The 20,854-nt window shown below is 41.6% G+C and overlaps 1 long non-coding RNA gene across 1 annotated transcript in view; it reads left to right on the top strand.

Annotated features, from left to right (window-relative positions):
• LOC122550436 overlaps positions 1–20,257 on the top strand; it is a 101,652-nt gene extending 81,395 nt beyond the window's left edge. Inside the window, exons 2-3 of the long non-coding RNA XR_006311852.1 lie at positions 9,566–9,727; positions 19,752–20,257. This is a non-coding gene — a long non-coding RNA (uncharacterized LOC122550436). The remainder of the gene's footprint in view (positions 1–9,565; positions 9,728–19,751) is intronic.
• The last annotated feature ends 597 nt before the right edge of the window (positions 20,258–20,854 follow it).

Here is a 20,854-nt window from a genome sequence, read left to right on the forward strand (position 1 = left end):
CATTCGATGGGTGTGGAGAATAAGACCATAAAGACTTTATAACCTTATTCTCCACAACCACCCGATAAAGGAGCAGCACTCCGAAAGGTAGTGCTTCCAAATGAATGTGTTGGACTATAACCTGTGTTGTGTGATTTTTAACTCTGTAAGATTCACTCTAAGGTTCATGCGTTCGATACAATGTGTAGTGGGTGAATGAGTTTGGAAGTGTACCAGAGCTTGACACTGGATGCGTGAGAGGGCATAAGGTACAGATATGAGGTGGGGCACACCTTGGCTTGGGGAGCATGAGGGACCAGAGGTGGTGTGGGTGGTGGAATATGAGGTGGTAAGGATGAAGCACAGGGAATCTGAGGGGCCAAGGGCTAGAAAGCCTTCCCTTTTTTACTCAGCTGGTACAAAGTCCCACATACCACCACTGCAGGTCTTTTAAACCTCAGTTGTTGCCTCTCTGCACTCTCGTTGGGTCAGCACACAGACACAACCCCACAATAGTATTGTTGAATATTAAGCTCTGAGTGAGGTGTTAACACAATAGGTGGGGTGATGATGTTTTGTTAGATGTCCTGTGACCACTTGTATGACATCAAGCATTTTGTAAGGCTGCAGTTAAATCCCCAAGGCCAGATCCACGTTTTGACATTGATGTCCCCTCTTACAATGTATCTTACAGGGCAGTTGTATTCCCGATTGAAGAACAACATCTCTCCTCCTTTCCACTTTTCCACTTCCCAAAATGTATTGCTGTTATTAAAATAGTTCAGAAATCCAAAATACATAGAGACTTTTTTTCCATTTTTAATTCCAAAATGTGCCATTTTTATTTTTAAAAGAATAAGTTGGCACAGTGACAATGATGGCAGGTGTAAATTCTCTGTGGGATATAACACCTAAACATGTCCAAGAAACTTCAAACACATTGGAATGTGATGTCTTGTGTCAACAAAGATATTGAGGGGCTGGTGACTCCTTGTTGATCAGAACATCGCTCCTTGTAGATTGTGTTCCAAATTGTAGTCATATTTGTGTTTCAACTGGACTTTAGTGGACCAGTGGGACTGAACACTTTCATGTGTACCAGACTGGAGAAGACTGTGAGTATGCTGTAAAGATCACAGTTGAAGAACTATCCCCTGTTTACCACTATGCTGCAGGTAAATACCCTCTCCAACTTCTGTACTACAAAGCAGTTTAATCAGCAATGATCAGGTTAAAAGAAATTTTAATTAGTCTACAAAACCAAGAATCTAGAAAATCACCTGCTCAATTGCCAAGATCGACACAGCCGGTAAGCTTCACGTTATTGTCTGCAACTATGCACTCATCATGAACAATCAGAGACTGATTCATGTGACTGTTTTTTTTTGACTTACATAATTTTGGACTTGTCTCTTGTTTCTAATCTGAGTGAATATCTGTTGCGTTAATAATTCTTCTCGCATTTAGTGATTAATAGATTCATTTTTTCTTTATTAATTCAAGAAAGCCTGGTTAACCATGGCTGCAGTTAAAACATAATTTTATTTCGATCTTGCTGAAAGAGATCCTCAAGGGAAGGGATCTTTTTCAAATGAAACTTGTTACAACTAACTGAGGGGCAGATGAATAAAGAAGGGGAGTCAATTCGTCCTTCCTCAGCCGGGAACTTCACCGATTGGGGTAATCTGTCAGGAACAGATTGTGGAATGTGGCCCAAGATCAGCACAGAGATCCTGGGAGGCTTCTCTCTGGCCTACTGCTTCACTGGTCCTCTCACTTCCTTGGTAAAACATGTATCTGCAGTTCCACCCATTGTTGCAGCCTAAGTGCACTTTTTGTCGGAGTTGCAGGTGACAGATAGGAAACGCTGGCTGACTTTAGCTCATTATGGCCACCTAGGACCAGACTCTATAAACCATCAGAGCCACTGTATCTGACTTCAACCCCTTCACTTGATAAAGAGACAAATCTGCAATAATATTAGTGACTGCTTTTATTTTCACCTTCACAAATAACTTTTATGTTTACTTTTTTTGACATTGGCTCTGTGTTCTGACTAATAACTTTACTACTTTTTATTGAAGCATCTGTCAAGAGTAGTTGTGTAATATGTGAATACTTAAACATGTTGCTGATTATTTTTAAATTGAAACACTTAAAAGTCAAAAGGGGCGGCTGAGTACATATAAGACCATAAGACCATAAGACATAGGAGTGGAAGTAAGGCCAATTGACCCATTGAGTCCACTCTGCATTCAATCATGGCTGATGGGCATCTCAACTCTACTTACCCGCACTCACCCCGTATCCCTTAATTCCTTGAATCTCTGCCTTGAAGACACTTAACGTCCCGGCTTCCACTGCGCTCTGTGGCAATGAATTCCTCAGGCCCACCACTCTCTGGCTGAAGAAGTGTCTCCTCATTTCTGTTCTAAATTGACCCCCTCTAATTCTAAGGCTGTGCCCACGGGTCCTAGTATCCCCAGCTGACGGAAACAATTTCCCAGCATCCACCCTTTCTAAGCCATGCATTATCTTTAAAGTTTCTATTAGATCTCCCCTCAACCTTCTAAACTCTAATAAATACAATCCCAGGATCCTCGGCTGTTCGTCGTATGTTAGGCCTACCATTCCAGGGATCATCCGTGTGAATCTCCACTGAATATGTTCCAATGTGAGTATGTCCTTCCTGAGGTCTGCGGCCCAAACTGGACACAGTATTCTAAATGGGGCCGAACCTGAGCTTTATAAAGTCTCAGTAGCACATTGCTGCTTTTACATTCCAGCCCTATTGAAATAAATGATAATATTTGCTTTCTTAACCACTGACTCAATCTGCAAGTTAACCTTTAGAGAATTCTGTTTAGAAAATAGTCCATGCCTGTATTCTTTTTTCCAAAGTGCAAGACCTCGCATTTGCTCATGTTGACTTTCATCAGCCATTTCTTGGACCACTCTCCTAAACTGCCTAAATCTTTCTGCAAGGTGCAAGTGAGGACTGCAGATGCTGGAGTATCAGAGTCAAGATTAGAGTGGTGCTGGAAAAGTACAGCAGGTCAGGCAGCATTCAAGGAGCAGGAAAATTGATGTTTCGGGCAAAAGCCCTTCATCAGGAATGGCTGATGAAGGGCTTTTGTCCGAAACATCAATTTTCCTGCTCCTTGGATGCTGCCTGACCTGCTGTACTTTTCCAGCACCACTCTAATCTTGACTCTAAATCTTTCTGCAGCCTCCCCACCTCCTCAGAACTACCTGCCAGTCCAGCTATATATAAATTCTTAACCTACAGGCCAGTCTGAGGAAATTCCTGGAATATGGTTATAGTACTCATTGTTTCACTAGATTCACAGAAATCATTTTGGGAACACAGAAAACACAGCACATATCAAGATCCCAAAAACAGCAATGATCAAGTAATTTGCTTTATTGATACTGGTTGAGAGTATTTTTTTTTCCCAGACATGTAGTTAGAATAAGCATCATTTACTCTCAATAAAAACTGAAAGGCTGGCAGGTGCTGGAAGTCAGAAACTAGAACAGAAATTGCTGGAAAAGCTCAGCAGGTCTGGCATTATCTCGTTTCGGGTCCAGTTCTGAGGAAGGGTCACTAAATCCGAAACGTTAACTCTGATTTTTCACCACAGATGCTGCCAGACCTGCTGAGCCTTTCTAGTAACTTCTGTTTTTTGCTTGGCATTTCAGAGCAGATTAACAATTTGATCTGAATGATGGCATTTCCAGTATGAAGTAAATTTAACTTGTAGCAATTTTTCCTCCAGAACGTGGAGTCAAAAGAAAATGGATCATTCATGCGAAGAAAAAAAAAAGGTGCCAACTTGAATGAATGAGCAGATTCTATGCTCTCAATCTGAGAAATAAAGTTAATCAAGGTTATGGAGACCAACGATCATTGTCTTATGGCAATTTAGTACTAAACTCCCATGGGCCAATTCCTAAACCCGTGGTGGGTTGGAAAGGAAACCATGCAGTCTATTGTGACTATTAGCTTTTTACTGAGGTAAACAAAACGAATTCCATGCTGCCTTCTCTCAAACGTCATTATTCTCTTGAAAGTAGAACAATGTTCTTCTAACCATTGCCAATTAGTCAGACAAGGTTATGGTAATCTATTTTATATATAAAACAATTCCAGGTGACAAAGAATAATTTTGCAATGAATAATTACCTTGTAGCAACTTGCAAACTATCACAAAGATTGACACTGAGCAAAAGTGAAAGGATTTCTTTGCTCGATCTTGTCAGAGGGAGCATGTTCATTTAATTTGATTTGATTTATTATTATCGCATGGACCGAGATACAGTGCAAAGTATTGTTTTGCATGCTAACCAGGCAAATCGTACCTTATGTAAGTACATCAGGGTAATAGAACAGAATGCAGAATATAGTGTTACAGCTACAGAGAAGCTGTTCTTGAATCTGTTACTACATATTTTCAAACTTATGTATCTTGTGTCTGATGGAAGAGGGTGTTAGAGAGTATAACCAGGGTGGGAGGGGTCTTTGATGACTGCTTTCCGGAGACAGCAGGAAATGTCGATGGAGTCAGTGGATGGAATGGGATGGTTTTAATGATGGACTGGGTTGCGTTCTGAACTCTCTGTAATTTCCTGTGGTGTTGGGATGAGCAGATGCCTTATCTAGAATAGTAAAGGCCAAGCCATGCTCTTCAAGTTATATGCTATTTTGAAGTCACTGTTTGTTTTTTTTTGTTTGTAAACAGAACCAAATAACAAACACAAACAGAGACCTAAAATCTAGTGATGTACTCAGTCTCTAAATGTTACGTTTTTCTGTTTATTTGTGCCAACTTTAGGTGAATACATCTGCAGAAACAAAGCTGAAGACCACAGTTGACTGGTTAGCTCAGTTGACACACAGTGATTTACAATATAGAATAATGTCAACAGTATAGGTTCAACTCCTGCCATGACTGAGGTTACCATGAATGATACCTCCTTCTCAATCACCACCTTTGTCAGAGGTATGGTGGCCTCTCATCATAGGGCAGTATAGGCTCTTCAGCCCTCAATGTTGTGTTGACTATTTTTCTGACTCTAAGATCAGACTAACTTACATACATTTCATTTTATTATCTTCCATGTGCCTATCCAAGAGTCGCTTAAATTCTCTAATGTATTTGACTCTACTACCATTGCTGGCAGTGCATTCACGTACCCACCATTCTCTGCATAAAGAACCTACCTCTGGCATCTCCCCTAAACCTTCGTTCAATCACCTTAAAATTATGCCTCCTTGTTGATAGCTGTTTCTGCCCTGGGAAAAAAGTCTCTGAAGGGAATCTGGAGGGATAGGATGTACATGTATTTGGAAAGGCAAGGACTAATTCGGGATAGTCAACATGGCTTTGTGCATGGGAAATCATGTCTCACAAACTTGATTGAGTTTTTTGAAGAAGTAATAAAGAGGATTGGTGAGGGCAGAGCAGTAGATGTGATCTATATAGACTTCAGTAAGGCGTTCAACAAGGTTCCCCATGGGAGACTAGTTAGCAAGATTAGATCTCATGGAAGCCAGGGAGAACTAGCCATTTGAATCCAGAACTGGCTCAAAGGTAGAAGATAGAGGATGGTAGTGGAGGGTTGTTTTTCAGGCTAGAGGCCTGTGACCAGTGGAGTGCCACAAGGATCGGTGCTGGATCCTCTACTTTGCATCATTTATATAAATGATTCGGATGTGAACGTAAGAGGTACAGTTAGTAAGTTTGCAGGTGACACCAAAATTGGAGGTATAGACTACAGACTAGACTACATTACAATGTGGAAACAGGCCCTTCGGCCCAACAAGTCCACACCGACCCCCCGAAGCGCAACCCACCCAAACCCCTACATTTACCCCTTACCTAACACTACGGGCAATTTAGCATGGCCAATTCACCTAATCTGCACATCTTTGGACTGTGGGAGGAAACCGGAGCACCCGGAGGAAACCCACGCAGACACGGGGAGAACGTGCAAACTCCACACAGTCAGTCGCTTGAGGTGGGAATTGAACCCGGGTCTCTGGCGCTGTGAGGCAACAGTGCTAACCACTGTGCCACCGTGTGTTGTAGATAGAGAAGAGGGTTACCTCAGATTACAATAGGATCGTGATCAGATGGGCCAATGGGCTGAGAAGTGGCAGATGGAGTTTAATTTAGATAAATGTGAGGTGTTGCATTTTGGGAAAGCAAATCTTAGCAGGACTTATACACTTAATGGTAAAGTCCTAGGGAGTGTTGCTGAACAGAGACCCTGGAGTGCAAGTTCATAGCTCCTTGAAAGTAGAGTTGTGGGTAGATTGGATAGTGAAGAAGGTGTTCGGTATACTTTCCTTTATTGGTCAGAGTATTGAGTACAGGAGTCAGGAGGTCATGTTGTGGTTGTACAGGACATTAGTTAGGCCACTTTTGGAATATTGCATGCAATTCTGGTCTCCTTCCTATTGGAAGGAAGTTTTGAAATTGAAAAGATTCAGAAAAGATTTACAGGGATCTTGCTAGGGTTGGTGGATTTGAGCTATAGGGAGAGGTTAAACAGGCTGTGGCTGTTTTCCCTGGAGCGCCAGAGGCTGAGGGGTTTATAGAGGTTTATAGAATCATGAGGGGCATGGATAGGATAAATAGACAAAGTCTGTTCTTGGGGTCGAGGAGTCCAGAGCTAGAGGGCATAGGTTTAGGGTGAGAGGGAAAAGATATAAAAGAGACCTAAGGGGCAACGTTTTCACACAGAGGGTGGTACGTGTATGGAATGAGCTGCCAGAGGAAGTGGTGGAGGCTGGTACAATTGCAACATTTAAAAGGCATCTGGATGGGTATATGAATAGGAAGGGTTTGGAGGGATATGGGCTGGGTGCTGGTGAGTGGGACTAGATTGGGTTGGGATATCTGGTCGGAAAGGACGAGCTGGACTGAAGGGTCTGTTTCCATCCTGTACATCTCTATGAGTCTATGATTTTTGCTATCCACTCCAGCTATGCCTCTCATCATCTTGTACACCTCTATCAAGTCACCTCTCATCCTTCTTCGCTCCAATGAGAAAAGCCCTCGCTCCCTTAACCTTACTTCATAAGACATGCCCTCTGGTCCGGGCAGCATCCTGGTAAATATCCTCTGCACCCTCTCTGAAGCTTCCACATCTTTCCTATAATTTGAGAACACGGAACGCAGTATTCTGAGCGTGGTGTAACCTGGACTCTATAGAGCTGCAGCATAACCTCACGGCTTTTGAACTCAGTCCCCCTGCTAATGAAAGCCAACACACCATACCCCTTAACAACTGTATCAACTTGGATGGCTACTTTGAGGGAGCTATGGACATGGACCCCAAGATCCTTCTGTTCCTCCACACTACCAAGAATCCTGTCTTTAAATTCTGTATTCAAATTTGACCTTCCAAAATCTCTCTGTAATGAGAGAGAAGTCCAATGGTTTGGTAGGACCATGGTGATTGTTCCTGTGGCTCACTGGCTCCACTCACCTCCAAATGAGTAAGTTATAGTTTAGGTAAGACAGCAGACTCTTGAGTACTCTCTGGGAGTACTGAACTTTAATGGGTGCTCACGTTTGGCTGCCAGCTACTTCTCTCAGGGATGTAAAAGATCCCAGGGCAAAGAGGAACACTGGAGTTTTGTCTGACAGCCAGGCCAATAGGTATCCGTCAAAAAGAAATGCAAAAAGAAAAACAAACATGGTTACATATTGTAAAAAAGAAACAGAATTGTTGAAATCCTCAGTTGACCTGGGAGCATCTGTGGAGAGAGAAGCAGGGCCAACTGTTAAGGTCACAAGCCCACAGGTGATAAATATCTTTAGTCACATGTTCAGACGTGCCCTAATATTCCTCTGGAGAAGTTGTGACCTTCTGGTTAGGAGCATTACAACAATGCTATGAAACTTTCATTGTTTTCATGGAGTGTTTGCAGTTTGTGGGTACTTGCGTGCAAATTGGAGGTTGCTGGGAATCACCTTGCATCAGAATTCTGCAAATCATCTTCCCGTTCTGATAAAAAGTCATTGACCTGAAACATTTACTCTGTTTTTGCCTCCACAGATACCGCCAGACCTGCTGCGTTTCTCCAATATTTTACTTACAAAACTGTGAAAAAAAAGCTCTCCTCAGCTCAGGACTGAATGACTGGGCGTGTAACTTCTACTTCTGGACCCTTCTAGCCAAAACAAACAGCCTCCTCATATCTAACTACAACTCTTTCTTGTCTTGAACTCTGAATGCAATGTGCAGATGGTTTGGGAGGCATAGAATTTATAACCACAGCTGCCTTGTCAATTATAGAAGCTTCTTTCATGTTTTATTGATAATCACATAATCAAGAATATGAAAAAAAATTATAAAGAATTCTTCCTCATGGTTAGTTGCTTCATAAGTTAGAACCCATACTGTCTCTTGTATATTACATGCCTCATTACAATGTACAAAAGGTACAATGTACAGCAGGGTGACAAAAATGTGTGGGAGAAGCAGAATTTAAAACTGTAATACTGGCATGCCAAAGTCTTAAAAACTTGCATTCCACTCCAAATTCACTTCTAACCCACGTACACTGGGTTCTAATTAGTGGGTGGTGAATTGAAAGATCAGCAATAGTGGACAATGAACAAGGTTATCTGAGAGTATAACAGATCTTGATCAATTGGACCATTGGGCCAAGGCATGGAACATGGAGTTTAATTCAGATAAATGTGAGGGGTTGCATTTTGGTAAGACAAACCAGGGCAGGACTTACACAGTTAATGGTAGGGCCAGGGGAGTGTTGTTGAACAGAGAGACCTTGTGGTGCAAGTACATAGCTCCTTAAAAGTGGGATCACAGGTAGACAGCATGGTGAAGAAGTTTGGGATGCTTGCTTTCATCAGTTAGAGCATTGAGTATAGGAGTTGGGGTGTTATGTTATTGGCTGTACAAAACATTGGAAAGACCACATTTGGAGTATTGTGAACAATTCTGGTCGCCTTGCTAAAGGAAGGATGTTATTAAACCGGCAAGTATGTAAAACGATTTATGAGGATGTTACTAGGACTGGAAGGCTTGAGTTATAAGGAGAGCTGGATAGGCTGGAACTGAGTTGGGCCAAAGGGTCTGTTTCCATGCTATATACCTCCATGACTGTAACTAACTCTAAGGATATGATATTTTAAAGTCCTCCAATGTTCAACAGGCAGTTGTTCACTGTTCAACTAAAAGCCGAGTGTACGGGTTAGACTGACTTTGGGATGGAGAAACAGTTCGTTGTGTCTGACACACCCACAGTGTAGTTAAACTCTGAAACACATTGGAGAATCCTTCCTGTCAGTCTCCTTGTGCCTTGCCCTGTTGTATATTGTCTCCAATATTATTCTCTGAAATGGATAATATTGGAAACTGCACTCAGTTCCAGCCAATATGTGATCATGTTAAACAGTATTGTGTGGGGAATTCAGGAGTTTCACTCGAGATCCTGAGGGGTCAGCGATGCCACCCCTAGACCCTGATAGTCTTCCTAATTACCTCTAATTAGCCAATGTGGTACATGATGGATTAAGCAATAAACTACATCTTGTTGTTTAAACAGGTGCCTTTTCTACATAGAGTCACTAGTTGTTCATTCTCTACCACTGCTAACTGAAGAGGCCAGTACACTCAGGATCGAAAAGAGGAGTGTTTTTGTGGCACAAGGAAAGTGTCTCTCCCTCTGGACCAGGAGGACCAGATACAAGTCCCATCTGCTCCACAGGTATGTAATGGTTGATATGGATATAAGTTAAACCTTTCATCAATGGGTGCAAAATAGAAAAGGGAAAGGGAGGGCTGGTGTGGTGCAGTGGTAGTGTACTCACCTCTGAGCCAGGGCACCCAGATTAAACTCCAGTTTGTCTTAGATCTGTGTCCAAACAGGTAGATTAAGAAAAGAATCTAGAAAGGAGGAGACCTTTACAGGCTGGAGTGCATCATTATCCTCGATAATAATGTTTTGATTGGATTTTGATAAGATTCTGTTCCAGTTATAGAGTCGTGCAGCCTGGAAACAGGCCCTTTTATTCAACACGTCCATGCCAACCAGCCATCCCAATCTGACCTAGTCCCACTTGCAAGCATTTGGCCCATATCCCTCTGAATTCTTCCTAGTCATTAACCATCCAGATATCTTTTAAATGTTGTAATTGTGTCTGCCTCCACCAGCAGCGTTTTCCATATATGCACCATCCTCTCAGTGAAACCGTTACCTCTTGGGTCCTTTTTAAATCTTGCCCCTCTCACTTTAAATCTATGTCTTCTAGCTTTGGATTCCCCCACCTTAGAGAAAGACCTTTCCTATTTACCCTCTCCATGCCCCTCATGATTTTATAAACCTCGATAAGGTCAGCCCTCAGCCTCAGATGCTTCAGGGAAAAAAGCCCCAGCCTTTCCAGCCTCTCCCTACAACTCAAACCCTCCAGTCCTGGCAACGTTCGTGTAAATGTTTTCTGCACCATCTCAAGTTTAACAACATCATTCCTACAGAAGGACAACCATAACTGTACACAGTATTGGCCTCACCAACATCCTGTACAACATCAACATGGTGTTCCAACTCCTGCACAAAATGGTCTGACCAATGAAGGCAAGTGTGCCACCACCTGTCTACCCATCTATCCACTTTCAAGGAACTCTACCTTCACTCCTAGGTCTTTTTATTTGGCAATACTCCCCAGGGCTCTACTATTTACTGTATAAATCCTACCTTGGTTTGCCTTATCAAAGTGCAAACCTAACATTTTTCTGAATTAAGCACCATCTGATCGAGGTCCCTTTGTACTCTGAGATAATCTTCTTCACTGTCCAATACACCACTTATTTTGGTGTCATCTGCAAACTTACTAGCTATACTTCCTATATTTACATCCAAATAATTTATATAAATGACAAAAAGCAGTAGACCTAGCACCAATTCTTATGGCACACCAATGGTCACAGACCTCTGAAAAACCATTTGATTTTATCTTTCTTATAGTGCCTCAATAGAGGCTGTTTTATCTGGTCATACTTGGAGGTGCCAATGTTGGTCTGGGGTGTACAAAGTTAAAAATCACACAACACCAGCTCACAGTCCAACAGGTTTATTTGGAAGCACTAACTTTTGAAGTGCTGCTTCTACATCAGGTGGTTGTCATAATGACCTGATGAAGGAGCAGCGCTCTGAAAGCTAGTGCTTCCAAATAAACCTGTTGGACTCTAACCTGGTGTTGTGTGATTTTTAACTTAATCTGGTCAAAGTTTGCTTTTAAGTAAATAGAAAGGATGATTTATATCAGCTGTCTACCCCAACCATTAGCTGGTACTAGTTGACTCTACAAACTAATGACACATCCAACTCTCTGCTTCCAGCTGTTTAGACAAGTGAAAATCCAGCACACAATTTCTGTCGCTTGATCCTAGTCAGAGAAAATCCTTTCAAATCAAGTGATTTTTAATGAGTTATTAAGTCTTGCACAACATCAGAAGTTTATTGTTCAATTTAAGTACACAATGCTTATCCATTATTTACACTTAATGAGATCTTCTTCACTTTCAACATCTAGAAGTTGAATCATTTTGCTGTGCGTTTCTCATCTGTCTGATCTGTCATCGAAGCAAATTACAGTGAATTATAGAGGACAAAGTAAACAGAAACGTGCATATCTTTGAAATCCCAAATGTTAACACAGTACTGAAGCAGAACAAATGTTATGAATAACAGGATAACAAATGATTCAATCTGAAAGAATATGCAAAAACCCTGGGGGTTCACAGAAACCAATCTTTGAAGGTAGAAAGATAAGTTCAGAAAGGACTCAACTTTATTCATATACACAAAAACACAGAAATAAGACTTTTACAAATCACTGGTTAGGCTTCAGCTGGAGCATTGTGTTCTATCATAAGATAATAAGATTAATGGAGTACAAGAACATGAATGCCTAATAATATTCATCCAAATCAAGAAAATCATCAGCAAATCCAAATGGCTATCAAACAGCACAACAAAATTTATCAGTACTAATCTTTCCACAACATTAGACTTTCAGATCCATTTGTTAGATCAGTGAACTGACAGAAGTAAAAAAACATGTCAGCACACTTCCTTGCTGCATGGGAATGGGGTAAGATCATGTGTTACATGCACAACAGATAAATGAGAAGCAGACTGTATTGGACAACCTCCAACCAACATTTGATCAATTTTTGATTTCAAAAACAAATGCTGGCAAGATCGTGCTTCAATAGCGTACACAAATTCTCTTGGAGATCTGTGGATCATATATATTTGTTATTAATGAGACAACCTTAACCACACAGCTATAGCGATTTCTATCAAGAGCTCACAGAATTGCCAATAGCCTCTTAGATAAATCAGTGACTGATTTTATTTCAAACACATGAGGATCTAAGTCTAGAACAAGCAGTCCCTATAGCAGTGGATACAGATTCTACAATACTTTGCAAGAAGCATTCTACAGCAAAGGTTTCAGTTAACATGGTATATTCCACAGAGTGTTGACTTAAAATGTAATAAGCCACCTGAGCAGAGGAGACAGTCCTCTCATCCAAACAAGATACTGGATATGATAACGTCAACACAGAATCCGAAGCAATTTAATGCTCCAGTCTCCTGTTAGAGTTGTTGCTCCAAAATCTCATTACCACAAAATCAGTTTAAAAGAGGTTTTAGATTAGATTACTTACAGTGTAGAGACAGGCCCTTCGGCCCAACGAGTCCACACCGACCCACTCCCCTACATTTACCCCTTCACCTAACACTATGGGCAATTTAGCATGGCCAATTCACCTAACCTGAACATTTTTGGACTGTGGGAGGAAACCCACACAGACACGGGGAGAATGTGCAAACTCCCCACAGACAGTCGCCTGAGGTAGGAATTGAACCCGGGTTTCTGGTGCTAGGAGGCAGCAGTGCTAACCACTGTGCCACCGTGCCACCCACAAGGTCTCAAAGATCTGCTACAGTCTAAAAAGCACAAGAAACAACAAATTATGTTATTCCTAAGCCAACATGTTCATTCATATCTTGGAAAACAACCTTAAATAACAGGCAAACACAACAAGGAACCAAGCTCCTTTCTATGAAGAGCAACACGCAGGGATGGACTACTTCACTTCTTCCTAGGGGATCAAACCAATGGAATCTGACACTAATAATGGAGCAGGCACAGTATAACCACCTTGTAATCTTTAAACACTTCTGCAGGAGTGCAGACAACCACCTGATGAAGGATCAGAGCTCCAAAAGCTTGTATTTCTAAATAAGCCTGTTGGATTATAACCTGGTGTTGTGTCATTTTTAATGCAGTTATGCCCATGCAAGTTTGTTCAGCCAGACCCATTGAAACTCTAATTTAACAGAAAGGAGCAAGATCAGGGGTGGCACGGTGGTTCAGTGGTTAGCACTGCTGCCTCACAGTACCAGGGACCTGGGTTTGGTTCCAACCTTGGGCGACTGTCTGTGTGGAGTTTTCACATTCTCCCCATGTCTGTATGGGTTTGCTCTGGTTTCCTCCCACACTCCAAAGATGTGCAGGTTAGGTGAATTGGCCATGCTAAATTACCACCCTTCAGGCACTCTGCCTGTATTCCTGATGAAGGACTTTTGCCCGAAATGTCGATTTTACTGCTCCTCGAATGCTGCCTGAACTGCTGTGCTTTTCCAGCACCACTAATCCAGAATCTGGTTTCCAGCATCTGTAGTCATTGTTTTTACCATGCTAAATTACCCATAGTGTTAGGTGCATTAGTCAGAGAGAAATGGGTCTAGGTGGGTAACTCTTTGGAAGGTCGTTGTGGATTTGGTGGGCTGAAGGGCCTGTTTCCACACTGGAGGGAATTTTTTTTTAAAAATCACCATTTTAACCTCAAGTGATTCGATACATGGTCATAGACTTTCCGAATCTATGTATTGAAATAGATACATCAAGTCAAAGACTTGGGGAGACGTAGAAGAGACAAGGAAAAAATGACAGTAGGTGTTATAAAAAGTAGTAATGTAGTTAATTCAGTTTGGAAATCTATAAAACTATTAATCAATGTTTATTAGATAAGAAAAAAGCTTGTGAAGGTGTGTTGTGTAAAGGCATCGGGAGCAAACTTGCAATGACATCACAGAGCTGTACTGTATATTGTTGAGCGTAAGTCAGCATGGGCTGGGTCAGACATTCTAGACGAATGAATGATACTATACTAGATTAGAGAGATTGAGACAGGCACACAGCCATAATCACATGAAGAAGATAAATTATCTAATGTAAAGATAAGAACAGAGTCCAGTATATCTGTGATTACCATGTATAGCATCACTTATTTTAATGTATGATAGCTAGTGTTACTTTGTAGTCAGTTCTGGAGGCAATTGGTGACTTTGCCTTCCCCTCAATGAGTCAGCGTTGAAGTGAAACTCAATGTGGCATCAAAGCACATGATAGAAGATGCATGACAGACCTTAAACTAACTGGCTTAGAGCTCCCTGGTTTCTTTTTACTTAGAGGAATAATACTTGATTCTTTCCAGTCTGATGGACCCTTTCCAGAATCAAGTGAAATTTGGAAAACATATTCCTATCCATCTATGACACTGAGCCACTATTTTAAGACCCTTGCGTGAAATCCATCAGGACTGAGGGATTTGTTTGACTGCAACTCCATCAGTTTGCACAGTACCATTTCCTTTGTGATAAAGCTGTTCCTTAAACACGGTTATGGCATTTTTTTCAGATAGGTCATAAACAACACAGTCTCTGAAAGGTCTGGGGTTTGAAGGGTTTTAGATCCCTCGAGCCTTCTCTGCCATTCAATAGGATCACTGATCACCGATCTGCCATTCCTCACTTCCACTTTCCTGCCCTTTCTCCTTATCCCCTGAATCCCTGACTGATCAAGAATCTATCTCAGCCTTAAATGTCCACAAGGACTCTGCCCCCACAGCTCTCTATGGCAAGGAGTTCCAAGACTCACAACCCTCCAGAAAAGAAATTCCTCCTCATCTCAGTCTTAAATTGGCGTCCATTTTTTCTGGGACTGTGCTGTTTATTCTGAGACTCTCCACTAATTAACAGCGTCATTTGTCAAATTCATCCACAACATACAGGTGAGTTGCTGATTTGTCCTTTTCAGATACTGGGCACTTTTTGGGGGGTCTAATGCAATTTTGACAGTTGAGGAGAAATGTTTCTTGCACTGTGTTGTTTTTTTGGTCGTACCAACAATAGATTTCCCACAGTCATGGATGGGCTGGAAAGGCCATCTTAGGGTTTGGAGGATGAGAGGAATGTTGTGCAGAGCAGCTGAATAAGACGGAGGTAGAGGATACTGTGCCAGAAGCCACAGCTGCTGTGGATCTTCAGTGAGCACTTCCCTGGGGAGTAACATTTGAAAAGCTTTCATTTCACAGGAGGCTAGTGTTGGGTGCTACTTACTTCTGACACCACAGATCAGAACTTGCACTGGGTTTCACATGGTACAGTCGATAGCTGCCACAGTCATTGTAACTCTTAATGTGTTCCTTCGGGACGACAGCAGATTTTGTTTATTCACATTTGACATGGGCGTCACTGTCTGATTTATTGTCCAGCCCTTGTTGCGCATTAGAAGGTGGGGGTGAGCTGCCTTCTTGAACCGCTGCAGTCCAATTGCTGCAGGTAGTCCCACAATACTATTAGGAAGGGAATTCCAAGGATTTGACCCTGCAACAGTGAAGGAATGACAATATATTTCCAAGTCCGGATGGTGAGTGGCTTGGAGGGGAACTTGCAGGTGTTGGTGTTCCCGTGTATCTGCTGCCCTTATGCTTCAAGATGGAAATAGTTGTGGGTTTGGAAGGTCATGTCTCAGGATGTTGGTGAATTTCTGCAATGCCTGTTCTATATAATATACACTGTTGCTACTGAACGTTGGTGGCAGAAGGAGTGGATACTTGTGGATATGGCACCAATCAAGTGTGTCCTGAATGATATCAAGCATCTTGAGTGTTGTTGGAGCTGCACCCAACCAGGCAAGTGGAGAGTATTCCATCAGACTCCTGGCATATGCCTTGTAGGTGGACAAGCTTTGGGGAGTTAGGAGTGAGTTACTTGCCACAATATTCCCAGCTGGAAATGTGTTGCTGGAAAAGCGCAGCAGGTCAGGCAGCATCCGGGGAACAGGAGAATTCCTGAAGAAGGGCTTATGCCCGAAACGTCAATTCTCCTGTTCCCTGGATGCTGCCTGACCTGCTGCGCTTTTCCAGCAACACATTTCCAGCTCTGATCTCCAGCATCTGCAGACCTCACTTTCTCCACAATATTCCCAGCCTCTGACCTGCTCTTGGTAGTCACTGTGTTTACGTGGTGATTCCAGTTCAGTTTCTGATCAATGGCAATCCCTATACTGTTGGTAGTGGGGAATTCAGTGATGGTAACACCATTGAATGTCAAGGGGTGGTGGTTAGATTGTATCTTATTGGTGATGGTCATAGCCTGGCATTTGTGTGGCATGAATGTTACTTGTCACTGTCAGCCCAAGCCTGGATTATGTCTGGAGCTTGTTGCATTTAAACATGGACTGTTTCAGTATTTGAGAAGTCGCAAATGGTGCTGAACATTCTGAATTAATTGGCAAACAGCCCCACTTCTGACCTTACAATGTAGGGAAGGTCATTGATGAAGCAGCTGAAGATGGCTGGGTTGGACACAACCTTGAGGAGCTCTTGCAGAGATATCCTGGCTGTCCAATAGCCATAAATATCTTCCTTTGTGTCAGTCATGACTCCAACTAGCAGCAAATTTGCCCCCGATACCCATTCTTCAGTTAGGCCAGGACTTCTTGATGCCACAGTTGGTCAATTGCAGTCTTGATGACAAAGGCTACCACTCTCCCCTCCCCTATGGAATTCAGCTCTTTTGTCCATGTTTGAACCAAGGCTATAATGAGGTCAGTAATTGGCTGGGTTAGTTTTGTTTGGCTTTTTGTGTATAGGACATAAAGCTCGGGCGCAGGTTCCATGGAGAGCCTAATGTTGCAGTGTAAAGCCACCAGCCTCCCTTATAGTCTGTGCAATCACAGTCATCTTCTGAAGCTTTTGCAGCAGACTAGTATTCTCTAGTAAACTGACACTAGTCTCCAGTCCTAAATTAGATACTCTTCTTCAAGATGTGGAGGTGCTAGTGTTGGACTAGGGTGGACAAACTTAAAAATCACAACATCACATTATAGTCCAACAGGTTTATTTGGAAGCACTAGCTTTCAGAGCACTGCTCCTTCATCAGGTAGCTACTGGGGCAGGATCATAGTGTCATACGATTAATGCAATATGCTGAATAAACCTAGATTGCTGTTAAGTCTTTCATCTTTTAGAATGGGTTGCAGGTTTCAATTCATTAATATGTAAAACCTGGAACTTCTTTACATATGAATGAATTGAAACCTGCAACCCATTCTAAGTGATTAAAGAGTTAACAACAATTTAGGTTTGTTCAATGCGTTGCATCAGTTGTATGATACTATGATCTTTTATTCTAAATTCTGTGTCCTATGATCCTGCTCCAATAACTACCTGATGAAGGAGCAGTGTTTTGAAAGCTTGTACTACCAAATAAACCTGTTGGACTATAACCTGGTGTTGTGTGATTTTTAATTTTGTCCACTTATTCAAGATCAGTTACCACATGAAAATTCAGCTTTGAATTTCGACACCAAAGTCTGTATAGTATCGCAGTCTGAGCTGAGGCTTACGAGTGATACTGTATTTTTAGGGAGGCTTTCATCCTCTTTTTGAAGTTCTGGTTTATTTTCACATCTTTAGGATTTGAAATGAATGTAAAACACAAAGGTTAACTTTTAATATCAAGGGAGAGAAAAGAAAGATTAATGTACAATTGAAATACTCGTAGAGTGTGTCAAGTGAGATTGAATGAAGGCAGTTATAGCGGGTATGTGTGAAGGAACCTTGCAGTGTGTCTCTCTCTGTGTAGCTGACCAGCATGACGTCAGTCTTTCATGAATAATAAATACTGCAGATGCTAGAAATTTGATACAAACACAGATAATGCTGGAGAAACTCAGCAGGTCATAGGTCTGGCAGCATCTGTGGAGACAGAAATAGAGTTAACATTTCATATCTGGTATGACCGTTCATCAGAACTTGACCATCTGCTTGTGTTGGCCAACACATTTCATTCAAGGGACAAGGAAGATTGAGTGGGCTCAGTCTCATCCAGTAATGCCCTGTTTACTTTGATTGTAGGCAATTGTCTGCAGCAGCAAAGATGAAATTGTGTCCATGTTAGTCTAATGTAGTGTTTCAGGAACAAATCTGTCACAGATATACAGTACATCTGTAGTTTATCAGATGTGAGGTCTGGCAAAGTGATAGATAGAATGATGGTGAATATATGAGTATGGGGGGGGGGGGGGGAATGGGTGGTGTGACATTTGGTGCAGGGATCATAGGAGAGTGGGGAAGGGGAGTACTATGAGTCAGGTTGGGGTGGTAGCTATTTGAGCAGAGACCTCATTTCCCATTGGTAGTGAAGATGTTCCCTCCAGGGGAACAGGATCTTCCTTCACCAGTTCACTGCTGGACTGGTCTCCAATGTAGCATCAGGACCTCACCTACAGGTCTCACAGTCACTGGAAAAGCACAGCAGGTCAGGCAGCATCCGAGAAGCAGGAAAATCGATGTTTTGGGCCGGAGCCCTTCATCAGGATACACACTCAATGCACACATACACATCTCCAGTATGCTCAATGGACTGCTGTGCTTGACACTGGGCCTGACCTTGGATAACAACAAATTGTTGTGAAGTCTGTGGAGATGGTGGGATACAGAAAATGACTGAATTCCTGATGAAGGGCTCCGACCCGAAACGTCGATTCTCCTGCTCCACGGATGCTGCCTGACCTGCTGTGCTTTTCCAGTAACACACTCTCAACTCTGATCTCCAGCATCTGCAGGCCTCACTGTCTCCTAGGTCTCACAGTCAGTTCTTCTGTTATTTTGTTTTCCTGTTGTTTGCAGTCAAAATGCACTTCCTGTGTATGGAGTGCTTGCTACCTGTAAGTGACAGAGGACAGAGAATTATGTTTCCAAACAGTCTCCCCACCACTGAACAAGTGGCAGTTAATAAATAATCCAGGTAGCACTGAATAATATTAAGGAAATCCCAGCCCAAATTTAACATAGTGATAACACTTCCATCACTCTTTGTGCTCCTGTTCATTTGGATGTGATAGGACATCTCACTAAAGTTTATAAAAAGCGTGATGAAACAAGATATGTTAGAATCATACCTGACAGTAGTTAAAATGTAAAGCAGCAGTTTTCTATAATATTCTATTTAACTCATTTCAACATTGACTGTTTGAAACACAAATAGTCTGCCTGGCTTCCACTTGATGCCTGTTAAAGGATACACAGATGTTCACTGATTGTATCCTGAATGCTTCAGTTCTGCTATTCTTCGCAACACAGCCTTTCACTGGGGAGTTTAATCATAAAAGAAACAAACTGAGATAAATACTGGACAACAAGGTGTGATCAAAAATGTTTGGCAAGGCAAGAATGCATTTGTTTAATAATGGTAATTGCTTGCAGGAATTCTATTGAATTGAAACCTATTGAATGCTTTTCACTAACATGCATAAAGAATGCCAGATTGTGTGCTTTATATAAATTAGGCAACTGCTAGGATTTCATTGCATATGTGCTTCAAACCTTCTTTCAAAGTCTTCAATTTTGTTTCAAAAATCAAATAGAGGATCGATATTCCTCTTGGATGAAAACATACAATTTTGAAGGCATTGGTTCATGTTGGGATAAGGATCTATCTCCAGTATTTTATCAAGTAATAATCTGGACTCATCAATCAAGACTCACTGCATCCTAGAAGGGAGGACACCATGTCTGAGCCCAATTCCTCTCCCGAATGTCCAAATCTGCACTTTCTAAGAGAGGTCAATTGATATCAATCAAGAATCAGGCACCCAGGTTGAATTTTCTCCCTAAGGAGAACAGAACTACTCAATGATTTCCTGACTGTGTTCAGCTACTTTCAAATACCTGAAATATTATATAGTTCACTGATTGAGTTCACAGCAATCTTAGTGCAGTTAATATTTCATTAGCCAGGTTTTCTGTTGCTGTTCATTTTCACTGCTATGTCAGAATGTCATGAATTCAAGTGCACAACATCTGTGTGACCGCCCCTGTGCAGTACTGAGGTAGAATTGTATGTTGGTGATGCCATATTTTAAGTGAGACATTAAATGACACTCTGAATGTCCTCTCGGGTGTCTGTAAAGATTCAAAGAAAAAGTAGAGGAATTCTCTCAGGCATCTTGTTTATAATTATTCTGTAACAAACATTAAAAGCAATTCTCTTATCTTTATCATATTTCTATTGTGGGATCCTGATGTATATAAACTCCTTGCTACATTTCTTACAATAGTATTTATAGCTCAGAAGTATCTCTGACTGAAAAGCAGTTTGGCTTATCTTCAGGGCATTCAAGGTGCTTTATAAATGCAAGTTCTTTGCCTTATTAGCAAAGTGGAACATTTTCAGCTTAAGTAAGCCAGGGTATATAAAAGAAAATACAACTTTATTGATAGTTAGCAGAATTGATAAATATTCCAATGCTATGAAGAGAAAAGAATGGAGTATTCTCCTTGTAAATTGTTTCTTTATGAAAGAATAGAGTTTTCTTTCATAATATACTGAATGGAGTAGGAATTTAGTACTCTGGCAGTTAGATATACAGGTGATTAACTCGATTTGCCATCAACAATACTTTAGATTAAATTTTGTGGATGACTCTGAATCTGTGACAACAGTTGGCAGTTCCTCCCCTCCCCAGAT

This window comes from Chiloscyllium plagiosum, chromosome 6 (genome assembly GCF_004010195.1).
Source record: "Chiloscyllium plagiosum isolate BGI_BamShark_2017 chromosome 6, ASM401019v2, whole genome shotgun sequence".
NCBI classification, from domain to species: Eukaryota; Metazoa; Chordata; class Chondrichthyes; order Orectolobiformes; family Hemiscylliidae; genus Chiloscyllium; species Chiloscyllium plagiosum.